The sequence below is a fragment of the Callithrix jacchus genome, chromosome X (assembly GCF_049354715.1).
Source record: "Callithrix jacchus isolate 240 chromosome X, calJac240_pri, whole genome shotgun sequence".
NCBI lineage: Eukaryota > Metazoa > Chordata > Mammalia > Primates > Cebidae > Callithrix > Callithrix jacchus.
Window position 1 is genome coordinate 47,488,800 of NC_133524.1, and position 7,363 is coordinate 47,496,162.

A 7,363-nucleotide genomic window follows, 5' to 3' on the forward strand; every position below is an offset into this window, starting at 1 on the left:
TACGGTCTACACCAGTCGCACCCAGGACATGGAAGACTAAATGTCTGAAGTTTAGCTTTAAAAGTGTGAAAAAATAAGTTGAGCGGGGCCAGGCATGGTGGTTCACGCCTATAATCCCAACACTTTGGGAGGCTGAGGTGGGAGGACGGCTTGAACCTAGGAATTTAAGACCAGCCTGGGCAACATACTAAGACCTCATCTCAACCAAAAAAAAATCTAGGCATCTTGGTGTGTGCCTGTAGTCCCAGCTACTTGGGCAGCTGAGGTGGGAGAGTCACTTGAGCCCCAGAAGTTGAGGCTGCAGTGAGGCATGATCATGCCGTTGCACTCCAGCCTGGGAAATAGGGTGAGACCCTGCTGCAAAAACAATTAGAAACCAGGACGGGCGCGGTGGCTCACGCCTGTAATCCCAGCACTTTGGGAGGCCGAGGCAGGCGGATCATGAGGTCAAGAGATCGAGACCATCCTGGCCATGGTGAAACTCTGTCTCTACTAAAAATATAAAAATTAGCCGGGCGTGGTGGCACGCGCCTGTGGTCCCAGCTACTTGGGAGGCTGAGGCGGAAGAATCGCTTGAACCCAGGTGGAGGTTGCAGTGAGCCGAGATTGCGCCACTGCACTCCAGCCTGGTGACAGAGTAAGACTCCGTCTCAAAAAAAAAAAAATTATAAACCTACTTAATGCTAAGTTATAATGGTTGACAAAAATGTCAGTAGAAGGCAGAATTCCAATGTATTTCCATGTATGTGTGGAAAATAATATAAAGGTGTTGTTTTAAGTTTGTGAAAACTGATAGGGTTGATGTGGTGTAAGGAAAAAAATCCTGGACACCTACATATTATATATAATGACAAACTCCAAGTGATTTAAAATTAAATGTGAGAATAAAATAAAAAATCCAGGGGCTGGACATGGTGGCTCATGCCTGTAATCCCAGCATTTTGGAAGGCTGAGGCAGGTGGATCATGAGGTCAGGAGATCAAGACCATCCTCACCAATATAGTGAAACCCTGTCTCTACTAAAAATACAAAAATTAGCTGGCCGTGGTGGCATGCACCTGTAGTCCCAGCTACTCAGGAGGCTGAGGCAGGAGAATCGCTTGCACCTGGGAGGTGGAGTTTTCAGTGAGCTGAGATCACGCCACTGCACTCCAGCCTGGCAAAAGAGCGAGACTCCATCTCAAAAAAAAAAAAAATGTATACACACACACACACACACACACACACACGCAGGAATATTATATAACATCATAGTGGAGCATAAACCAAAAGGACAACCCTGAAGCCATAAAGTAAATCCTAGACCTCATTAAAAAAGTATGTGTGTATGTGTGTATAATTATTTATATTTTCTTTTTGGAGACAGAGTGTTACTCTGTCACCCAGGTTGGATTGCAGTGGCATGATCTCAGCGCACTGCAACCTCCACCTCCCAGGTTCAAGCAATTCTCGTGCCTCAGCCTCCCGAGTAGCTGGGACCACAGGTGCATGCCACCACACCCAGCTAATTTTTTTTTTTTTGGTAGAGATGGGATTTTACCATGTTGCCCAGGCTTGTTTTGAACTCCTGAGCTCAGGCAATTCACCCACCTCGGCCTCTCAAAGTGCTAGGATTATAGGCATAAGCCACTGCACCTGGCCCATTAGAAAATTTTTTGAATCCACAAGATAATATATGTGACGATGGAAAAAACAAATTCTGCCAAAATATATTTGAAGATGTTTATTCTGAGCCAATATGAATCTCAGAGGTGATGAGAAAGTGTGCCCCAGGCAGTCAGGTTAGTTTGGTTTTATGCATTTCGGGAACATAGGAATTGCAGGTAAAATAATAAATCAGTGCATGGAAGGTGTGACATGGTAAAAGCCCCATAAAACTGCATACCTTAACCATACCTTGGCTTTCTGTTGAAACTGCTCTCTATAACCCAAATGCGAATAAGTAACTAAGGACTGTAATTTCCACCCTACCCAAATAATGTGTAAAAATTGCTAATCTTGACTTTTGTGAACCACTTAAGTAACAATCAGAATGTCAAAAAGTCCCCTGGCCCTCGGAGAGTCCAGAGCCCCTCACCTTCATCTTCACCCAAGAATCCACTGGAATGTCTGGAGCCCCCCACCCTCATCTTTGCCCAGGAGGTGATTTACAGAATCCACTGGCCCTCAGAATGTCTGAAGCCCCCCCACCCCTGCCCCTCACCCTCACTCCCGAGGTGGTTTTACGGGTATAAAAGGTCTTGACACCCTCCTTTCGGGGCCACGGGTTGGAGAGACGTGAGTCCTCCGTGGCCACCGGCAATAAAGACCCTGCAATTTGGCATACTTTTGTCTTGGTGTTGACTTTCTATGCTCTGGCCGGTACAACAAAGGTATACATTTGTTCAGCCTGAAAAGGTGGAACATCTTGAAGGGAGAGCTTGGAAGTCATAGATGGGTTTTAGGTATTTTTTTTTTTTTTGAGATGGAGTTTTGCTTTTTTTGCCCAGGCTGGAGTGCAGTGGCCCAATCTCGGCTCACTGCATCCTTCACCTCTGGGGTTCAAGCGATTCTCCTGCTTCAGCCTCCTGAGTAGCTGGGATTACAGGCATGCGCCAACACACCTGGCTAATTTTGTATTTTTAGTAGAGGCAGGGTTTCTCCATGTTGGTCAGGCTGGTCTCAAACTCCTGACCTCAGGTGATCCCCCCCGCAACCCTCGGCCTCCCAAAGTGCTAAGATTACAGGCATGAGCCACTGTGCTGGTTTTAGGTATTTTTTAGATGACAATTGGTTGAGAGAGTTAAGCTGTTGTCTGGAGATCTGAAGTTAGTAGAAAGGAATGCTTGAGTTAAAATAAGGGTGTTATGGGGGCTGAGGACCTTGTTATGTAGATGAAGGCTCATAGGTAGCAACCCTCAGAGAGAATAGAGGGTAAATGCCTCAGACCTTAAAGATGTCAGACTCACAGTTAATTTCTCTTAAATCTGAGAAAGGCCTAGAAAGGGAAGGCCTGGGTGCGTTAATGGAGATTCTCTACTGATGCAAAATTTCCCTGCAAAAGGCAGCTTTGTAGAGCCATTTCAATGTGTTGGCCCTGTGGCAGCCATCTCAAAATATGTCAAAGAAAGATATTTTGGGATAAAATAATTTGGTTTCCTTCAGTGCCTGCTATCTTCATGTGATGCTACACCAGAGTCAGGTTGGAAAGTAAGCCACATTGTGTCAGGTTCGTTTTTAAAATCTAGTTAGATTTTTATGGTTTGTAGGGCATGACTCCCCAGGCCCCTTAGATAGGAATTTCATTATCAGAGTTCAGTCTTCATATGCCATAGGAAATAAAAAGACAAGCTATAGACTGCGAAAAATATTTGCAACACTTAAGAACAAAGGTAATATTGAAAATCCCTTTGCAAAAATTGTGACAGTGAGAAAATTATGACAATGAAAGAGATCTGATCCAACCAACCCCCATCTTGCCTTTAAAATCGAATCTGCCCTTGGTCATCCCTGGGCACAGGCCAAGCTAACTTAGGGAGAAATGTAGTTTACAGTTTAAATGAGAATAGCCCTTCCCCAAAACTAAACAACCTTTGTAAACTAATGAGGCCAGGGCAGTGGCTCAAACCTGTAATCCCAGCACTCTGGGAGGCCAAGGTGGGTGGATCACCTGAGGTCAGCAGTTCAAGACCAGTGTGACCAATATGGTGAAACCCAGTCTCTACTAAAATTATAAAAAATAGCCGGGCATGGTGGTGTGCACCTGTAGTCCCACCTACTTGGGAGGTTAAGATAAGAGAATTGCTCAAACCCAGGAGGCGGAGGTTGCAGTGAGCCGAGATGATGCCACTGCACTCTGGTCTGGGCAACAGAGCAAGACTCCATCTCAAAAAAAAGAAAAAGAAAATTACCCATAATTTATTTGTAAAATATGTAAAGGTGTACATATGTAAAAGTGAACATATGAATAGAAAATGGAGAAGGAGGTTGGGCACAGTGGCTCATGTCTGTAATTCCAGCACTTTGGGAGGCCTAGGCAGGAGGATCACTTGAGGTCAGGAGTTCCAGATCAGCCTGGCCAACATGGTGAAACCCCCTCTCTACAAAAATACAAAAATTAGCTGGGCATGATGGTGGGTGCCTGTAATCCCAGCTGCTCAGGAGGCTGAGCTGGAGGTTGCAGTGAGCTGAGATCGCACCATTGCACTCTGCCTGGGTGACAGAGTGAGACTCCATTTCAAAAAAAGAAGGAATGTCAAAAGGCAAGTCATAGAACAAGAAAAAAGTTGTAACTTTTTAAATTAGCTTTTACTTTTGAACAGTGGTATAACATGAGACTATCATTTCAAAGCGGTAGAAAGTCCATTTCTATGAGGGGGAAGTGTGATGAATCCCATACCCACATCTCCAGCCTTGAGTTTCTTCTAAGCTCTAATCCTACATTTCCAATGGACTACTGCACTTTAATGTTTAGAAATCTGATTCACACTTCAAATCTTAAGATTCAAGGCCGGGCGTGGTGGCTCATGCCTATAATCCCAGCACTTTGGGAGGCCGAGGTGGGTGGATCACGAGGTCAAGAGATCGAGACCATCCTGGTCAAAGAGGTGAAACCCCGTCTCTACTAAAATACAAAACTTAGCTAGGCATGGTGGTGTGTGCCTGTAGTCCCAGCTACTCGGGAGGCTGAGGCAGGAGAATTGCTTGAACCCAGAAGGCGGAGGTTGCGGTGAGCCAAGATCGTGCCATTGCACTCTAGTCTGGGTAACAACAGCGAAACTCCGTCTCAAAAAAAAAAAGATTCAAACAGGGCTGGGCATGGTGGCTCACACCTGTAATCCCAGCACTTTAGGAGGAAGAGGTGGGCAGATCACTTGAGATCAGGAGTTGGAGACCAGCCTGGCCAACATGGTGAAACTTGGTCTCTACTGAAAACACAACCCACCTCCTTATGCCCCTCATAACACCTCCCTACCTCATACCCAGTCTGGCTTACAGTTTAGTCCCATGGCTACCTCCCCCACCCTTGTCCAACAAATTCCCCTTCGTGAAGTGGCTGAAGCTGAAGGAATAGTCCGGGTACACATTCCTTTTTCTCTGTCTGACCTCTCCCAAATCGGTCAGCAGCTAGGCTCTTTCCCATCAGACCCCACCAAATATATACAAAAATTTCAGCACTTAACCCAGTTTTTAATAATCTCACCTGAGTCACTTAAATGTTATCCTTACTTCTACTCTCTCCCCTAAAAAAAATGCTTAATCTGCATTTTATCACCCAGTCTGCTCCTGCCATTACAAAAAAGCTACAGAAATTAGAATCTGGCCCTCAAACCCCACAACAGGAATTAATCAACCTCACCTTCAAGGTGTTCAATAATAGGGAAGAAGCTGCCCAGTGGCAGCGCATCTCAGAACTGCAGATGCCCGCCTCCACCAGGAGAAAAACCCCAGCCACAAAGACTGTGGCTGCAAAAACCCCACCGGCTCAAAAAGACTTCAAAGCGCCCAGACTGCAGTGTCCAGCTGCCCCTCCTGGACCTTGCTTCAAGTATCAGAAACCTGGCCACTGGGCCAAGGATTGCCCGCAGCCCGGGATTCCTCCTAAGCCCTGCCCCATCTGTGCAGGCCCGCACTGGAAGTTGGACTGTCCGACTCATGTCACTGCTCCTTTGGTTTGGTGGCTGAAGACTGATGCTGCCCGAGCATCTCAGAGGCCCCCTGGACAATCAGGGACACCAAGCTTCAGGTAACTCTTAAGGTGGAGGGTAAGTCCATCCCCTTCTTAATCAACACGGGAGCCACCCACTCCACGCTGCCTTCTTTGCAAGGACCTGTCTCCGCCTCCGTAACCGTCGTGGGAATTGACAGCAAGGCTTCCAGGCCTCTCAAAACTCAAGTCTGGTGTCAATTAGGCCAGCACTCCTTTCCACGTTCTTTCCTAATCATCCCCACTTGTCCAGTTGGCCTCTTAGGCTAAGATATCCTAACAAAATTGTCTGCCTCCTTAACTATTCCTGGGATACAGCCACACCTCATTGCTGCCCTCCTTCCCCAAACCCATACCTCCCTCAATAGCTCCCCTTATGTCCCCCTACCTTAACCCAAGGGTGTGGGACACCACCTCCCCATCCTTTGCTCACTCACCCCTCCTCATCCCCTTAAAACATAACCACCTTTATCCTGCCCAGCACCAGTACCCCATCCCAGCACAAGCCTTAAAGGGCCTAAAGCCTGTATTACTCACTTACTACACCATGGCCTTTGAGTTCCCACTAACTCTCCCTACAACGCTCCAATCCTACCCATCCAAAAACCGGGCAAGTCCTACAGGTTAGTCCAAAACCTTTGCCTTATTAATCAAATAGTGCTCCCCATCCATCCTGTAGTGCCAAACCCCTATACCCTCCCCGACTTCTCTGAAACTCCCCCAAATTCCTGAGGAAACTTAAATGCCCTGCTCTTGTCTATCTTGCTGCTTTACCTGCTTTCTCCATTCTGTTTGCCAAGACATTTCCTGGTTCCACCCCCTGGCTGCCACCCTTAACTCTCTTCTAGAGTGAATAAATGAACCTTCTTTTCCAAGGTACCCTATGTGACTTCTCCCCCAATAAAGTACAACTGTTTACTTTCCTTCTCATTCTTAGTCTATCTATTCCTCCTGCTCCCTTGGCTGCCCCGCATAATTGCAGCTCCCCTTCCTATTATTCCCAGCTACCTCTACAAAACCCTTAATTTAATTCATTCTTTGCTAAACCAATCCAACCCAACTCTAACAAAAGGTTGCTGGGTTTGCATCTCCCTGTCAGCTACAACTTACACTGCCAGTCCCGTTTCTGCAAAAACTTGGGTTCTTACTCACCTATCACCCTTGCTATGAAGGAAAAAGTCCCTTCCAACTCTTAATATGCAGTCATCCATTACTAACAGATCAAACGTACCCTAACAGGACGTGCAGTTCTGCACTCCTACATCTCCAACTTCACTCCATATACAGGTAACAACAAACCCATACATGGTTCTGTAACCATAAATACTGTTTTAACTTTTCAGGCCCCTTTATGCTTCCAACGCAATCCATCCTCCGGCCTACCTCTTGGCCACCAACTGCCCCATCAATGCAACTTTACCTTACAACTCCAAGCCCCAACCGACTGTCAAAACTTTCTAGTCACCCAAACCATTTCATTTAGCTGACCTGTCTGCTTTACAGGACCCCAAAAAGTCAGCACCACGTCTTTGCTTAACAATCAGGGTTTTGTGTTGGCAGACATACCTCTTGCATGACTATTCATCCCTGAACCCATTGTACCACAGCTCCCACTTATCTTAAACTCACCCACATCCCCAAAGCGGAATCATCTTCCTAACATGACTATTTGCAAAA